At 39.8% G+C, this 17,212-nt stretch overlaps 1 non-coding gene across 1 annotated transcript; it reads right to left on the bottom strand.

Moving 5' to 3' along the window:
* Positions 1 to 363: 363 nt before the first annotated feature.
* Positions 364 to 470, bottom strand: LOC141597704 (small nucleolar RNA R71). Its single transcript, XR_012522924.1, has one exon. It is a non-coding gene; the product is annotated as a small nucleolar RNA R71 (small nucleolar RNA).
* Between the last annotated feature and the right edge of the window lie 16,742 nt (positions 471 to 17,212).

The following is a 17,212-nucleotide window of genomic DNA, read 5'->3' as shown; positions in this document are numbered from 1 at the left end:
ACTTTTCGATCACTCCACGCCCATTGCGGCTATGCTTCCGGCCGGTATTACAACTACTCAAATTACCGCGCCGGAATTCGAGATCAAACCGGCTTTCATTAACCTTGTGGAGAGGAAGCAATTTGGGGAAAGTCCTTTGGAGGATCCCAATTTGCATGTGCAAAACTTTTGCGATTATTGCTCCATAATTCGGCAAACGGGCATCACTCAAGCCCAAATAAGGGAAATACTTTTCCCTTTCTCTTTAAAGGACAAGGCAAAGCTATGGATCAATAACCTTGATCGCACCGCCATGGGGATCACAAATTGGGAGACATTGGCTTTTGCTTTCTATCAAAAGTTTTTTCCACCGGAGAAAACTCAAACCTTGAGGAGCCGAATCACCGGATTCCGTCAACAAGCTCTTGAGAGCCTATATGAGGCTTGGGAGAGGTACAAGGAGTTCAAAGGCAATGCCCACATCATGGGTTGGATGGTTGGCTCCTAGCTATAACATTCTACAATGGATGTTGTGCTGAGTCCCGAAGGATTCTTGATTCCGCCAACAATGGGCGGTTTGATCAAATTGACACCGATATTGCTCATGCCACAATTGAATATATGGCAATCCATGACGCGCAATATGTCAATTTCCGAAGTGTGCCACTCAAAGGCAAAGAAGAATATTCCAACAATCCCGTCTTGTTAGCTCAAATTGCCTTACTCCAACAACAATTGGCGGAACGAGATGCTAGGGATTCTCTTCAACAACTCAATGCCATGTCCTCTACTAGTAAAATAATTGTTTGAGAAGGTTGCGGAGGTGCAGGTCATTATGCTGCTCATTGCCAAGCTACTATGGAGGAGGTCTGCGCTTATCAAACTTTTAGACAAAATTCATATCCACCGGGTACATTTTCAAATACTTATAACCCAAATTCAAGATTTCACCCGAATATGTCTTATAGAAGTAATAATGTGCTTAACCCTCAACCTCAACCCCAACCACAACAACAAAATGCTTACATTCCACAACAAAAGTATAATCCCCCACCGGGCTATCAAAGTCAAAACCAACATCAAAGGCCACCTCAACAAAATTACCAACAAAATCAAGGTCCACCACCTCAAAATGTCCAACAAAACAACCAAGGAGGAGGTAAACTTGAGGCTTTGATGGTACAAATGTTAAAGGAATTGTTGGCTCAAATCCAAAAGAATTACCAAGCTCAAAATGCCGTAATCAGGATGCTAGAGAAACAAATGGCTCAACTAGCCGCTTCTAGCTATCAAATAAAAACGGGTCAATTACCACCTCAAGGTGAGCAACCACATGCTACCCTCAATGCCGTCACCTTCAGGAGTGGTACGAATTATGATGAGCCACCCATGCCCAAGGAAGATAAGGAGGTACTTGTTGAGTTGGAGATTTCTCCTAATGGTAAGGAAGGTAAAGATATTCCAAAGAAGGTGGATGATCCAATTGTGGTTGAAGAAGTCAAAGATGTGGAGGATGCTCCTCCAAATTAAAGAAGGATGTTAGGATTTTGAAACAAAAGTGCCAGAAAAAGTCAAAGTTGTTGAAGTTAGTGTCCTCCACAATAATGCGTTTAGATATTAAATCTCATTTAAGGAATATCATCAGGATATTTATTATTTGATCCTCGTCAGTTGATTAACGTAAATCGATAACGGTTGGCTGACTTGAATTTGACGTTATTGTCGTGAGACGGCGGTGATCAACTGACTCCTTTCGGTCACACCTAAAGGAACGGACCCCAATTGACAACTAATTAATTGTATCAGATAAAATTTATTTAGTCCCTTGATTTATTGACTAAAAGGTTAGTCGATCCTTTTTAGAGAGATTTCGAGTTGCGAAATCGAGGCGCGGCAGTTATTATTTTTTTTTTAGGTGAAATGTGAGTATATTGATAAATTAAAGATAATCAAACATAATTACAAAGACTATGGTTCGAATCCCCCTGAAGGCATTCTAACACATAAAACCTATGCTTGCCTGCCAATCAATGACAATATTATTTTTATCTTTTCCACACATTTTACTACGAATTCTTCTTTGAATTAGTTGCTTCAGTTGCTGGGCTATAATGTCAGGTCTCATTACATAAAGCTGATGTCTCGCATTATTTCTCTGAAACCAGACAGTATACCAGATTGCAGACTGAACAAGCGCAATAGCCTTCCATTGTAAGCTATTCTTGTTTGCAGATAGAATTGCACTGAGGCTAGGAACCGGCTTACCAGTCCACTCTACTATACTTTGCTTCACAATACTGGTGAACTTACACTCTGAAAAGAGATGTGCAATTGTCTCAGGCTGATCCTTACATAGAATGCAGGTATCATCAGGGCATAATCCAAGAGCATGAAGTTTGGTTTTAATATTGAGTCCATCTTGCATAATCATCCAAGCAACAAAAGAGTGTTTAAGTATGTTCCAATTATTCGACACAAGATTAGACCAGTCAGCTTTGGGGTGCTGACCCATCATCCAGTCATAGCCACTCCGAATAGAGTATCCTTTGGTAGAATGAGTCCAAGCATTGTCAGTAAACCCACTCTTAAGTTTTTCCTTAACCTTACAAATGCTCTTCCAGGTCCAAGTAGTATCATTGCCAGGGATGTAAGCATGCCAGTCTGCTCCTTTTAAATAAACACTCGCAACCCATTTTATCCAAAGCCTGTCAGATTTGGTGTAGAGCCAATTCACCAACTTTCCCACTGAGGAAGTGTTCCACATATCGGCTTTTTTAATACCTAATCCTCCTTCATCCTTAAGCAAGGTAGCTCTATCCCATCCCACCAGTGGAACTCTGTGGTAATCAGAAGAACTACTCCATAGAAAGTTCCTGCAGATAGCTTCTACTCTCTTAATAACACTTTTTGGTATTATAAACATGGCAGCCCAATAATTATAAAGAGTATTTAGAACTGAGTTTATGAGGACAACTCTTCCTGCATAGGAAAGCTTCTTGGCACCAAGACTACGAATTTTAGACACCATCTTTTCTAACAGGCTATTACAATCTCCTTTATTCATCTTTCCTGGCTGTATGGGAACTCCTAAATATCTGAATGGCATTTTACCTCCCTGGAAACCAGACACAGCAAGAATGTCATGCTGTAAATCTTCCTGCATCCCATTAAAGAAGATTTCTGACTTACTGTTATTCATGCTTAGGCCCGAAGCTTTAGAGAAGGAGGTGAAAGCTCTCAAAAGCAGGAGAATAGAGGGAGCATCCCCTTTGCAAAACATCAACAAATCGTCAGCAAACATGAGATGAGTGAGCTTGAGATCCTTACAGTGAGGATGATAATGAAATGGCAACCTTGCTGTAGCAAACTTAATGAGCCTTGTCAAATATTCCATACAGATTGTAAAAATGAGAGGAGACACAGGATCTCCTTGACGCAACCCTCTCATACCTTTGAAGTACCCAAAATTATTACCATTCAATACCAAAGTATAAGAGGTGGACTGAAGGCAGGCCATAATTAAGCTAATAAAATGTCTAGGAAACTTCAAACCTGTCAGCATTTGCTCCACAAATTCCCATTCCACAGTATCATAGGCTTTTTGCAAGTCAATTTTGAATAAACATCTGGGTGATACATTCTTTCTGGAGTACTGATGCACAATATCTTGACAAATAAGAACATTTTCTATGATGGACCTTCCTTGACCAAAGGCTCCCTGACATTCATGGATAATATCTAGAAGAACTTGAGCTAGTCTGTTGCAAAGAAGTTTATAAATGATCTTATAGAGCATATTACAGCAGGCAATGGGCCTAAATTGCTTCACAGAGCTTGGTCTCTCACATTTAGGAATCAGGCAAATATTGGTTGCATTTATCTGGTGAAGCAATTGGCCAGTCATAAAGAAATCCTTTACTGCCTCAAAGACATCTTGACCAATCACTCCCCAAGCATCTCGAAAGAAACCACTTGAAAAACCATCAGGTCCTGGGGCTTTGTCAATAGGAATAGCAAACACCACCTGTTTTACCTCTTCAAAAGTCACTGGCTTGTTCAAAATATCAATATGAGCATCAGTACAAACATTACCATAATCCAAAACAGCAGCTCTCACACCCTCAGTGGACTTTTTACTGCCAAGTAAATCTTGGTAATAACCCAAGAAAGCATTCTGAATGCTGTTACTATCAGAGCAAGTATTTCCATGCCGATCCTCAATTTGAATTACAGTGCTCCTCATGCATTTCTTTCTGATAATACCATGGAAATAAGCAGAATTTGTGTCCCCCTGCTCTAGCCATTGAGCCTTTGCTTTCTGCTGGAGGAAGCTGTCTCTGTCTTTAGTTAAGCTCCTAAGTTTAGCCATAGCTACTATCTCCTGGCTAATAAGATCAGCTCTAGTGGGGTCCTCAATCAGCTGCAACTGGATAACATTAAGGTGTTTCTCAGCCTCAACAGTTTGAATTTCAATATCAGCATAACAGGTTTTGGTCAACTCCTTGAGAACAACTTTCAACTCCTTAAGCTTTTTCACAATACAGAACATCTTTGTCCCTAGGATATTCCTGCCCCAAACCTCCATAACTCTAGGCAAAAAATCTGCAGCCCCACTCCACAGAAAAATATTTAAAGCTTCTATTTTTCTTGACAGCTAAATTCTTGTTATAGACAACACAAGGAGTGTGATCTAACACTCCCTCAGGATGAAAGTGCCCAACCATTTCAGGAAACATAGTAGACCAAGTTGAATTAATAATAAATCGATCTAACCTACTATACTTCCTATGTGTATCATCCTGTTTGTTCGTCCAAGTAAAAAAAGCTCCAGTAGCCTGAATATCAACCATATCACAATTATTCATACAATTCACAAAAGCTTCCATGTCCTCAGGTTTAGTCTGACCACCTAATCTTTCATCAGGGTTCAAAACTATGTTAAAATCTCCTACAATAGCCCAAGGTTCAGTACAACCAGTGGCAAAGTTGTTCAACCAGTTCCATAACCCAATCCTGTCAGTTCCTTCATTGAAAGCATATACCATAGTTAAGAAAAAGCATTTCGCATTAGCTTTGATTTGAATTTTAGCATGAATGAATTTAGGATCATAATGCATCACCCAGACATAAAAAAGGTGAGGTTTCCAGAGCAACCACACCCTACCTCCCTTATGTGTATGACAATTAGTAGTAACACACCAACCATCAAACATATTGAGGGAAATATTACTCACATTAGCACCATTTATTTTAGTCTCAAGTAAACCAAAAAGGCCTACTGACTGATTATTCATAAAGCATCTAACCAATTTCTGTTTATTTACACTATTAAGCCCTCTCACATTCCAGAATTCAATACTATTCATGAGAAACAGTCAGATGAGGAGGGTCACCAGTTTGTGTCACCTTATTCTGTTCTTTCTCAATTGCATCCAGATCAATAACATCTTCCGTATCACTATCCTCAATTTCCTCATTCTGAATCTTAGTTGGAGTAATACTCGGAAGCTCTGGATATTCCTTAACTGACAATTCAGTATTAACCTTAGGGACTGGTCTCCAAACCATTTTACCACTTGGCTTTGACTGTTTTTGACTTTGAGATTTTCTGCACTCAGTGGTTTCATGCCCCATGCCTTTACATTTTAAACAAATACTCGGTTTCCATTCATACTCCACCTTGATCTGCAATAAGGTGCTATGTTCATCCTTAAATTGCACTCTAGTTGGGAATTTACGCCCTACATTCAGTTCTATCATGACTCTAGCATACTCCAATCTAGTTTTCTCCTCTGTGGCTTGATCAGTCTTGACAAAAGGGCCCACTAGACCAGCTATCTTAGGCAAGCACTTACCCCAAAACTTAAATGGTAACCCATACAGTCTCATCCATGCTGGTACCACATTTACCTCTTCTTTCAAGAGATCTACATCACTTTGCCATGGTTTGACCACTAGTGGTTCATTATCAAACATATGATATCCAGCCTGCAAGACTGCCTCTTTATTCTTCATATCCTTAAACAGAACCAGGAAAACTCCATTTGGTAAAAAAGAAATCTTATCAATACCATACTTATTCCAAATTCGGTGTATAAATCCTTCCAACACCTCCCAAGGAGGGTTGGCTCCTAACACAAAACAAATCACTGCCTGATTCCAGTATTGTACTTCCTCCTGCACATCTTCCTTAGAAAACTGAAGTATTTGTGACGTCACTTCTGTTGTTTGCTCCAAAATAGAGGGGACCTCTGTTTCAGCCTGCTTATCATTCTGAATTTTTGAACCAGATTTCTTACCTCTCTGTGTGACCCACTGAGTAGTCTCAGAGGGTGTCTCTTCATCATCAAAAGACAGTCCAGGGACACCATTAACAGCATGCATAGGTTTTGTACGTATCACATCCTCCTCCGTTGGCCCCTGTTTCTTTCTCTCAGTACGGCTAATACTCTTCGTTTTATTAGAATTAACACGTTTACCATTCGTAGATTGCTTTCTTCTTGATTTCTTTGCAGAATTTCGAGCCATAGTGAAGAGAAATCAAGCCCTAATTTTGACTGCAAGTCGTCCTCAAGATCGCCTGTCATTAGGGTTTTACAATTTTTATAATATTGTTATTATAATTGAATAATAAATTTTATGAGACGAGTTTTAGTTAATTAGTTGTTAATTCACTAAAATAGTACTAATTGATTAATGTGATTAATAATAGTACGTAAATAATATGTGTAGCGGTACACATATATTTACGGAGTGTTGGACAAAATTTATTGGGAAGCATTTAAACATAAAACGATGTTTAAAGTAAAATTACACGTATTTGTTCGACAAATATATGAACCGATATGGATCCGTAAATGGGACATTGGACCGTGTAAATGGAGTGTAAATGGATGATTATAAACATAATCATTACACTCATGACTTTGATCTATCCCATCAAACTTTTGTTCTATTTTATGTACAATCACAATTGGACATAAAATAAAGCAAATTCACTCCATCACTCCACCTCTCTAACCCGACCCCTCCCCCCATATAGACCAATAAATTGTCTCTTTTCTAACGTGCTCACTTGAACATCTTTTGTATGTGAAAATCAAATTATTGGTTTTATCTCTCTAAAAACTAATAAAATCTTTTACTAAGTTGTTAGTAAACAAAAATAAATACTAAGTATATTAGTATTATTTACATATTATCAAGGGTAGATTTAACAAATATCTAGTTAGTATTTGTTAGATTATTGGGTGCATTGTTCGTGGGTGCTACTTGAAGGAGACTTTCTCTTTGAACGTTTTTACTAGGAGGATCATCCATTATTATTTAGCACAAGAACAATCTAGATAGGTGATCTAGATTATGCCCATATTACCATCAAAATCAATGTAAGGAAATTGTATTTCCTTAATCTTTATTTATTATGTTTTTATACTTGCATGCATATTACATATATTACATAAAAATGAATTATGTGATAATTTGATTTTTAATTAGAGAGTCTAATATGGATCTATGATCTTTCAAGTGGTATCAGTGTAACACCCCATATACCAATGAGCCTTAACAATACCTTCCCTAGCATATAAGAGCATTACCATCTCGGTTTCCCGAGGTAAGTAATCATCGGAAGTCGATAAAAGAACATTTAAAGTTACTTTACAAGAGACATAGCCAAACTACTGAAATAAAAGATACAACTGATCAAAACTACATAAGCTACTACTGTCATTACTCGAGAAGACTCATCCTTGCCCGGACTCCAGCTAGCATCCAAGACAACAACTGCTAAAACTGACTGCTCACCATAAGGGATCACGGCACACACAACAAACAAACAAGATAAACCACACAAGGTCAGTGACTGAGACAAGACACAACAATTGTTACCAACGCACTACAAACACAACCAAACACACACACACAATCACAACCACTCCAACCAATCTCCGTCACCGACTGTCCACTGGACCAGCCCTGCCAGTGGGGGACCGTAGCCTTTCCCACAAAAGCCCCGCTCATCACATCGAGCGATAACCCCGTCCCATTAATGTGCACATTCCCTCCCGTGGCGGGTTCCACGGAGGGCAAAACTAGGGCGTGAAGCCACTCCCGCAAGTGACCTCACTCAGCCGAGGACGCACCTCGAGAACCAACAACAATAATCATAAACATCTGCAATACAACAACAATCAACAAAAAAGCATACACCAATCGATTACCATGTATACTAAATCACACGGTCACGACAAAAACACAACAACAACGCAGCAACCGACACACTAGACAATCCGCAGAAACTGAGTAGGCGACCTACCTTTAACCAAAAGCAGCGATTCCTCGATTAGCCATATGACATCAACCAAGTAAGCATCCCTAAAAAGCCATACACAAGCCTATTACTACCTCTACAGCCATACAAAGAACAATAACGACAAAGACCATGATGATGACATACCTACGCATCTCACAACGGCGTTAAGACCGCTACCCGACTCAAGCAACTCGTCCTCAAGGCATTAGCATCCTCGAGGGCTCCCGTGGAAGGTATTTGGTGAAGGGAAAGGAGGGAGGCGACCTATAGATCTGAAGGAAGGAGGCGGAAATGATATGCGGTTTTGACAAAACACGATTATAAACCCTCGCTGGAAAGACGCTACTCGATCGAGTAACTAACGATCGAGGGCCCTCTACTCGATCGAGTACCCAAGCTACTTGATCGAGTAACCTCTACTCTATCGAGTACCACCCACATAGAAAGGCAAACAGGGAAAATGGTAACTGTGGCACACATCACTAAGTGATACCACCTGCTCCCAAGGTCAGTCAAGGTTGGTCAACGAGCCCCTAAAAGGACGGGTATTACAGTCTTCTCCCCTTAAAAGAACTTCGTCCCCGAAGTTCAACTCACCCTTCCCCAACCTCACAACAAGAACTCAAGGTTGACAACACCGTTCTCTCGACACAGGTTACTACTCTCTAGAAACATTACCCCACCATGTCATCATCACCACTGCCCGATACACTATATATACAAACTTCTACGACCCACAACTTGAAGTACCAAACTCATAACCTGTACCAACACGACCAACAGCTAAACTACTACTCCAAACTCTTAGCCACGCCCTACGGGACTATACTTTCACTAGTACACAACCATCAATACCAAAACATGCCACACCACGATTCAAACACTTCGTTACCGTTCCCGACACGCTCATCTCTTCATGACTGCCGTTTCATTGTAATTTACTCAACTTTTACTTAAACGTACAAATTACTCACCAAAACAATTGAAACAACTGCAACAATTAAAACAATTACATCAAAACAATTAAAACAACTACAATAATTAAAACAATTACAACTTCATGAGAGAATCATAACAGAGACAATAGCGAGCATTACTAACAACAACGAAATTAGTATAGTATACCACAAGATTATTATAATATCGGCCTTTTTATTTCGCGACATTACTCTTCCCCTCTAAAAAGGAACTTCGTCCCCGAAGTTCACCATAAGTAAATTGTCTAATACAAACTGCCCTTGTCGACATTACTCGTTAATTCCAACTAACATTGTCATACATACAAATATATGCTACCTTACGAGGATAATTATCATGAATCATAAAAACATGCATATATCAATTGTATATAATATAGCTATGGAAATTCTGTGAAATAGGTAACAAGTCTTTTCGATAATGAATAAGTTAGGCTTGCTTGTGAGTGTAATAAAAGAACCCTTTATGTCACATCTATTCCCACAAAATGTCATTTATAAGTCAAGCACGGACCTAAGTATAACTAATAGGTCGACCCAAATAAACCACTAACCATCAATGACCATTATAAGTATCAAAATATGCAAAAATAAAAGCATTCAAACAAATAAATTTTGAAAAGTTCCTGTAACAGTGACACTCGATCGAGTGGGTTAGGCACTCGGTCGAGCCGGCCCTACTCGATCGAGTATCTTAGCTACTCGATCGAGTAGCTTCAGGTCAAAGACTCCTCAAAATCTCCAAACACGACATCAATATCTATATATACATAATCGCATAGCCACGAGTCGGATGATAACCCGACCATAAATCCTGCAAACAAGTCTAGGGAAAGCAAATACGGCCTTAAGGCCACCAATACAGTCCAAACATAAAAGCACGAAAAGATAAAGTTCCAACCAAAGCAACTAACATCCGATACAACTACTAACAAGGTAAGAAAAGGAGTATCACTCCTCCTGCTTCTGCTGCTCATCCATAACATCATACTCATATCCACCACCACCTGAGGTGCCTGCTCCTGACGTACCAACACCCGCATCACCACCGGCTCCAGCATCTGGCCTCACATACCAAGGGGTCAAACCGCCGTAAGGGTAAGACTGAGGCGTTCCCCATGTGGACGCATCCACCCCGTAAGAGTGGAAAACCCCGCTGTAATCTCCGACTCCCCTCCACCAAACTGGATGTGGTCCCGATGTCCCAATGCCCTGAGAATACGCCATCTCATGCATGTTCCGGAGCGTCAATGTAGAAGACACTCTCTCAGTCAGATAGCTATCACGTGTCTCCGGGGTATCAAGGTAAGGGTAACAAGGAAATGGGTGTTGTGGTGGTGCTGCCGGCTGTGGCTGGGTCTCAACCATCCTCTCCCTCACACGGCGTGGTCCTCTCCCTAACCTGGGTCTATCCTCTATAGCTCTCACATTCTCCTCTTTTCTCGGCTCGGGCATAACCTGAAGGACCGCATCATCAATGAGGTTTGTCTGTCTCGCCGGTGGTGCACCCTCATCCTCCTCCTCATCAGAATCGATAGATACCAATGTCACAGGTAAAGGCTCAGTCGGTGGGAGGTGCTCAGGAGCCGGTATCCTCATCCAGCTCATGCCCCACACTCTCCATGCTAAGCTACCATACGCCAATGTTCTCAACCATTTAAGGTCGAGGAAATAATCCCTATCCATGGTAGGTACGGGGGTGGCTAAGGGAACGTACTCGGAGGAAGCCTCAAAGGAAGCTAGCTTTTCAGCTAACCGGGTGGCAATCGCACCACAACTCAGGAACCTAGTACTAGAAGAGGCCATCAAAGCAAGGCTGGCACAAACCATAGCGGGAGCATTGAAAACCACTTTCTCGGTCCGCTCAGGGTTAAGATAGGCCATCAGAAGCAACAACTCGTGGGAGTTCAACTTGCTCATATCAGGCCGCTCAAAAAGAAGATTCGACACAGCACGTAGGAAGATCCTCAAGGTAACATGTTGCACATCATTAATCAACATGTTACTGGCGGTGGGGGATTTCCGTGTCTGAGGGCATAAGGCGGCAAACCCCGCACTCAGCTGGAATGTCACGGAGAGATCCCTTGGGAGGCTTAGCTAAACCAAGGTGGGAGGCAAACAGGTCCATGGTTAACATAAAACTGGTGTTCATAAGACGGAACTGCACCGTCTGCTCAGCCGGCTCGTACTTAAACGAGCTCATGAACTCCAAGGTCAAAAAAGTATAGGAATGTTTCCGTAAACGGTACAACCCAGTGAACCCCAAAGTCTCGAAAATATGACGGACATCCGTCTCAACACCCAGGTCCTCTAAAATAGTCGTGTCAATACAACGGGTTGGTCTCATCTTACGAGACTGTAAAGCTACAAACCTCTTCCGTTGGTTATAGTCTACAAAAACTACCGAAGGGTACTCTGGTACAGCTGGTACTACTGGTCCACTACCCTCCCCAACTTCGGGCTGGGACGCCCTACCCCTCTTACTTTGTCGGATCCCAAAGTTTAGTCTCGGCATCTGTTCAAGACATATAATTTAAATACACCACATATATGCACCAAAACGTACAAAGGAAGCATATTTGTTCATGGAAGACTCATCTAAGTACACACTATCACCAACAATTCCCAATTGACAAGTAAAACTCAAATTTTCAAAGTTCAGACGGTCTTTACAGCTGCGAAAATTTGGCATGATTGACATAAATTAACTCAACTATTACAACTTTTAGGACTCAAATCTTCCAATTACATCCATGTACAGCACAAATTTCCCAAATGTTTATCACTAATTTCAATTTGGGGCACTTTAAGACGGAGTTTTAAAGCAAATTTTGAGGTAAATATCACAAAAATCAACTTCCCACATGCTATATACAACATACATTACTCAAATTTCATCCTTCCACGTGTAAAAGACAACCAAAAATCAATTTCATTTCTCAAACCCTAGAAAATTCGGTCATCAACATATGCAATTTCTACTCGATTTTAGTATTATAAACAACAACAATCATAAAAGGGAAGCATTTAGATCATATTACAACAATTACAAGCAACTTTTCTTCCATACAAAATGAAATTTTGGATTTTCTATCATTCTAATTGTCTTTTAATTGATGAAAAGTATTAAAAATAGGAAAGAAATCATACCTTAATCAAATAAGAAGTGAAAGCGCAAACAAAAGCAATGAAAATCACCCAAATAATCACCAAAAACACAAGGATTCGAGAGTTTGAGAGGAGTTTAGGAGCTAGAATTTGCAAGATGTGAAGAAGAAATAAGAAGAATGAGGAAGGAAAAGGGGTTTATGAACCCGTATAATTTCTGGTACTGTAGCCTACTCGATCGAGTGTCTAGGGTACTCGATCGAGTGCCCTCTACTCGATTGAGTAGGCGCTCTTTTATTGAGTAACCGTAGGAAGTTTCCTACATCTCGACGTCATAGCTTCCTAACTAGATCGAGTGAGGTCTACTCGGTATAGTAAGCACTCACACTCGGTCAAGTAAGGTTGGGTACAGAGTCGGAATTACAAGATTAACTGAAGATTCTTGCAAAACAATATCACGTGTCGATTCCAAACCAAGTTCGGAAATAGTCACTGGTTATCATATCCATTCACATTATGCCATTACTACTCAATTGTATCGCAACGGTTTCATCACTCGGATTCATATCATATTATTCTACAATGAACTTCACACGACATTATTTACCACATTATTGAATCGCTCATGTATTCATTTAATGCACTACCTTATAATTAAACCTTTGGCTACCATTCCGTTAATAAACTTATAAACACATTACTCTAATCGCTCCTTCAACATCAAATTTACAGGCATCATTCAAGTGTACTAGCAACATGATCATGCTTTAACCTAAGCAACCAATCTACTTAAATTAATCATATCATATGCGGAAGCTTTCAGCTATACATGTATCACATTCATCAATTAACAGTTTATAATTCTCATTACAATTCTATAACTATTTTAATTACCACCATTAGCACTATTATAAAATTTATAAATCCGTATGGAAACTATCATGACTAACGACTTCAAACAAACACAGTCATTACCACATTTCATATCGCATCACATGTTTCTACTCTTGTCACATACTTCTATCGTATAAAACCTTTCAAGTTCCTCATTATCATCATACACCCATGTTAGTTCCACCAGAACTTTACCATACATGCTTCTAACATAACTATCATGCACATGCTAACTTCAACATAGACCCGACCACAATCAATTCCAACATTATCATCATACATATTAAGCACATAATTGCCGACTCCACATTCCCACACCCAGTGACTGGTTTAAGCACAATGGGGCCAAGATTTTGAAATGAGGGCGCCTACTCACCCTTAATATAGCATCAGCTTGGGCTCCCAATATACATACACCAGGTTCATTTTATTAGACTCACTACGTTCATTAGGTTCATTTGTTACAGGTTCCAAAATCGTCGCTCTGATATCAATTTGTAACACCCCCATATAACAAGGAGCCTTAACAAGACCTTCCCTAGCATATAAGAGCATTACCATCTCGGTTGCCCGAGGTAAGTAATCATCGGAAGTCGATAAAAGAACATTTAAAGTTACTTTACAAGAGACATAGCCAAACTACTGAAATAAAAGATAAAACTGATCAAAACTACATAAGCTACTACTGTCATTACTCGAGAAGACTCATCCCTGCCCGGACTCCAGCTAGCATCCAAGACAACACCTGCTAAAACTGACTACTCACCATAAGGGATCACGGCACACACAACAAACAAACAAGATAAACCACACAAGGTCAGTGACTGAGACAAGACACAACAATCCGTACCAACACACTACAAACGCAACCAAACACACACACAATCACAACCACTCCAACTAATCTCCGTCACCGACTTTCCACTGGACCAGCCCTGCCAGTGGGGGACCGCAGCCGTTCCCACCTATGCCCCGCTCATCACATCGAGCGATAACCTCGTCCCATTAATGTGCACATTCCCTCCCGTGGCGGGCTCCACGGAGGGCGAAACTAGGGCGCGAAGCCACTCCCGCAAGTGACCCCACTCAGCCGAGGACGCACCTCGAGAACCAACAACAATAATCATAGACAGTTGCAATACAACAGCAATCAACAAAATAGCATACACCAATCGATTACCATGTATACTCAATCACACGGTCACGACAACAACACAACAACAACGCAGCAACCGACACACTAGACAATCCGCAGAAAATGAGTAGGCGAACCTACCTTTAACCAAAAGCAGCGATTCCTTTATTAGCCATATGATATCAACCAAGTAAGCATCCCTAAAAAAACCATACACAAGCCTATTACTACCTCTACAGCCATACAAAGAACAATAACGACAAACACGATGATGATGACATACCTACGCATCTCACAACGGTGTTAAGACCGCTACCCGACTCAAGCAACTCGTCCTCAAGGCATTAGCATCCTCAAGGGCTCCCATGGAAGGTATTTGGTGAAGGGAAAGGAGGGAGGCGACCTATAGATCTGAAGGATGGAGGCGGAAATGATATGAGGTTTTGGCAAAACACGATTATAAACTCTCGCTGGAAAGACGCTACTCGATCGAGTGCCCCCTACTCGATCGAGTATCCAAGCTACTCGATCGAGTAGCCTATACTCTGTCGAGTACCACCCACATAGAAAGGCAAACAGGGCAAATGGTAACTGTGGCACGCATCACTAAGTGATACCACATGCTCCCAAGGTCGGTCAGGGTTGGTCAATGAGCCCCTAAAGGACGGGTATTACAATCAGAGCTAGGCTTGTAATTTGCATGTTGATTTTAAGCATATTAAACAAATTATGAGATAATTTGAAAAACTCAAAAATTGTGTTAGAAGAGGTTTTAGCACGAAAATTTTTGGGCATGCATACCTACTGATCTCAAAAGGTTTGTGGTAAAATTTGGTGGTTTGTGAAGTTATTTTGCTTTTTTTAATGATTTTTGGTAGAAAACCGAGTAAAAAATGCCGTATTTTGGTTAAGAGTTAACTAAAAATAGTTAAATGTTGATTCGGGTCATGAAATTTTTATATTATTTCATGCATATTTTCTATAGATTGTATGTAAAATTTTGAAGGCTGGTTTGAAGTTTTGCATGTTTATTTATTTTATGAGATAAAAGTCGATAAAAGTGACTTAAATTAATAATATATTTCAAAAATTTGTTCCAGACCTTGATAAATTTATGTACATTTAAAAATATGATTTAAAAGTTAAATGTCAAATTTAAAATGTGATTTCACCTTGTTTTGACTTTTATTGGTTTTAGTGGTTAAAAACTGATAAATATCGATCTTTTTCTTCATAAAATTTATCCGAAATTTTTGGGCATTTTTCTTACATTTTGGTGTTCTTGGGAGTATTTCAGAATACTCAAAAATTTTTGTTTCAATTTTTGGTAATTTTTCAATAATTTTGGATTTATTACTTAAAAGTTATGATTTTACCGATTAAATTAGCAAATATTACCAAATCAAACTAATTATTTATCATCAAATTAGTGAGGACTAATTTTGAGGTCCAAAACAGTTTGGACAATTAGTTTGGACTTAAATGAGATTTAAGAGTAGATTATTGATTTTTTCAAGTTAAAAATCGATTAAATCCACAAAACCGAGCAAAATACCAACGATTGTAAGATAGGGCGATTTTGGCATCATTTTTACAGCATTTTAAGCATATTTATTTATGTTGAATGAATTATTGTCATTTATTTAAAGTATTTATTTTGTTGTACCTAGTATGGCCTAGTTTATTTTAATCGTTATTAGCCGAAATAAATGGGAATAGCGATTTGTTTGTAATTTAAATACGATCTCGTATCGTCGGTTTGTAATTAATTAATAGTTTTTATTTATTTTTATTAATTAATGTATAATAGGAATAGCTAAGTAATTTAATTGTAATAGTTATTTTTACCGGCTGTGATACCCCCATACTCCAAGTGCCTTACCAGGACCACTTAAGGTATGAAAACGTCACCATCTCAGTTACCCGAGGCAATGATAATCATAAGACAATAACGAAACATACTTAAAAGCAAAATGCGGTTTAAAGTGATTACATGACAACTCCAAAACTTTTAAATTGAAATACAATGTACTCAAAAATGGTCTACTGGTAAATCTATCAAAACTACAAAACATCGTCTGACACAGCGGAAGACTCTTCTACCTACCACGTGATGACTCATCCCAGCTATCCCATATGCGTTATATCATACCTGCTCAATAACTGTTTACCATCCTCGAATGGATCACCACAGTTTTCAAAACAATTAACGGGGTCAGTACTATTTACATAAAACAAATCACAACAAAACAAATGTCAAACAACTCAACAACACAACAATTCTCCAGTCTCCATAATAAATTTCCACACAACTGACTACACACTAAAGTGTGTAGTCCAGCCAGAGTACCCATCGCAACAAGTACTCTACACCGCTAGTGGGGGACCGCAGCCGTACCCACCAAATCCCCGCTCATCAACCACTGAGCGATAAACCCAAGTTTCGTTAATGTGCACATCCCCTCCTATGGCGGGTTCCACAGAGGGCGAACCAAGGGCGTGAAGCCACTCCCGCAAGTGACTCCACTCAGCCAGGGACGCGTCCCGAATATCACAGACAATTATACACAACAATCATTATACTACACTATCAACAACCACCACAACAGAATCCGATGCCAATACGATATACAACAATAACAGTAATCACCAACCACACTTATGTAAATAATACTGAGTAGGAAAAACCCTACCTGGAAAGCAACACGAATTCAGACGATCAAGCAGCTGACTCAGAATCTCTCCTCAACGAACCCTCCTCCTACACATACATACATATTATTACTACCATAACCACATGACCAC

The sequence above is a fragment of the Silene latifolia genome, chromosome 8 (assembly GCF_048544455.1).
Source record: "Silene latifolia isolate original U9 population chromosome 8, ASM4854445v1, whole genome shotgun sequence".
Classification (NCBI taxonomy): domain Eukaryota; kingdom Viridiplantae; phylum Streptophyta; class Magnoliopsida; order Caryophyllales; family Caryophyllaceae; genus Silene; species Silene latifolia.
This window is presented reverse-complemented; position numbering and strand designations above follow the sequence as displayed.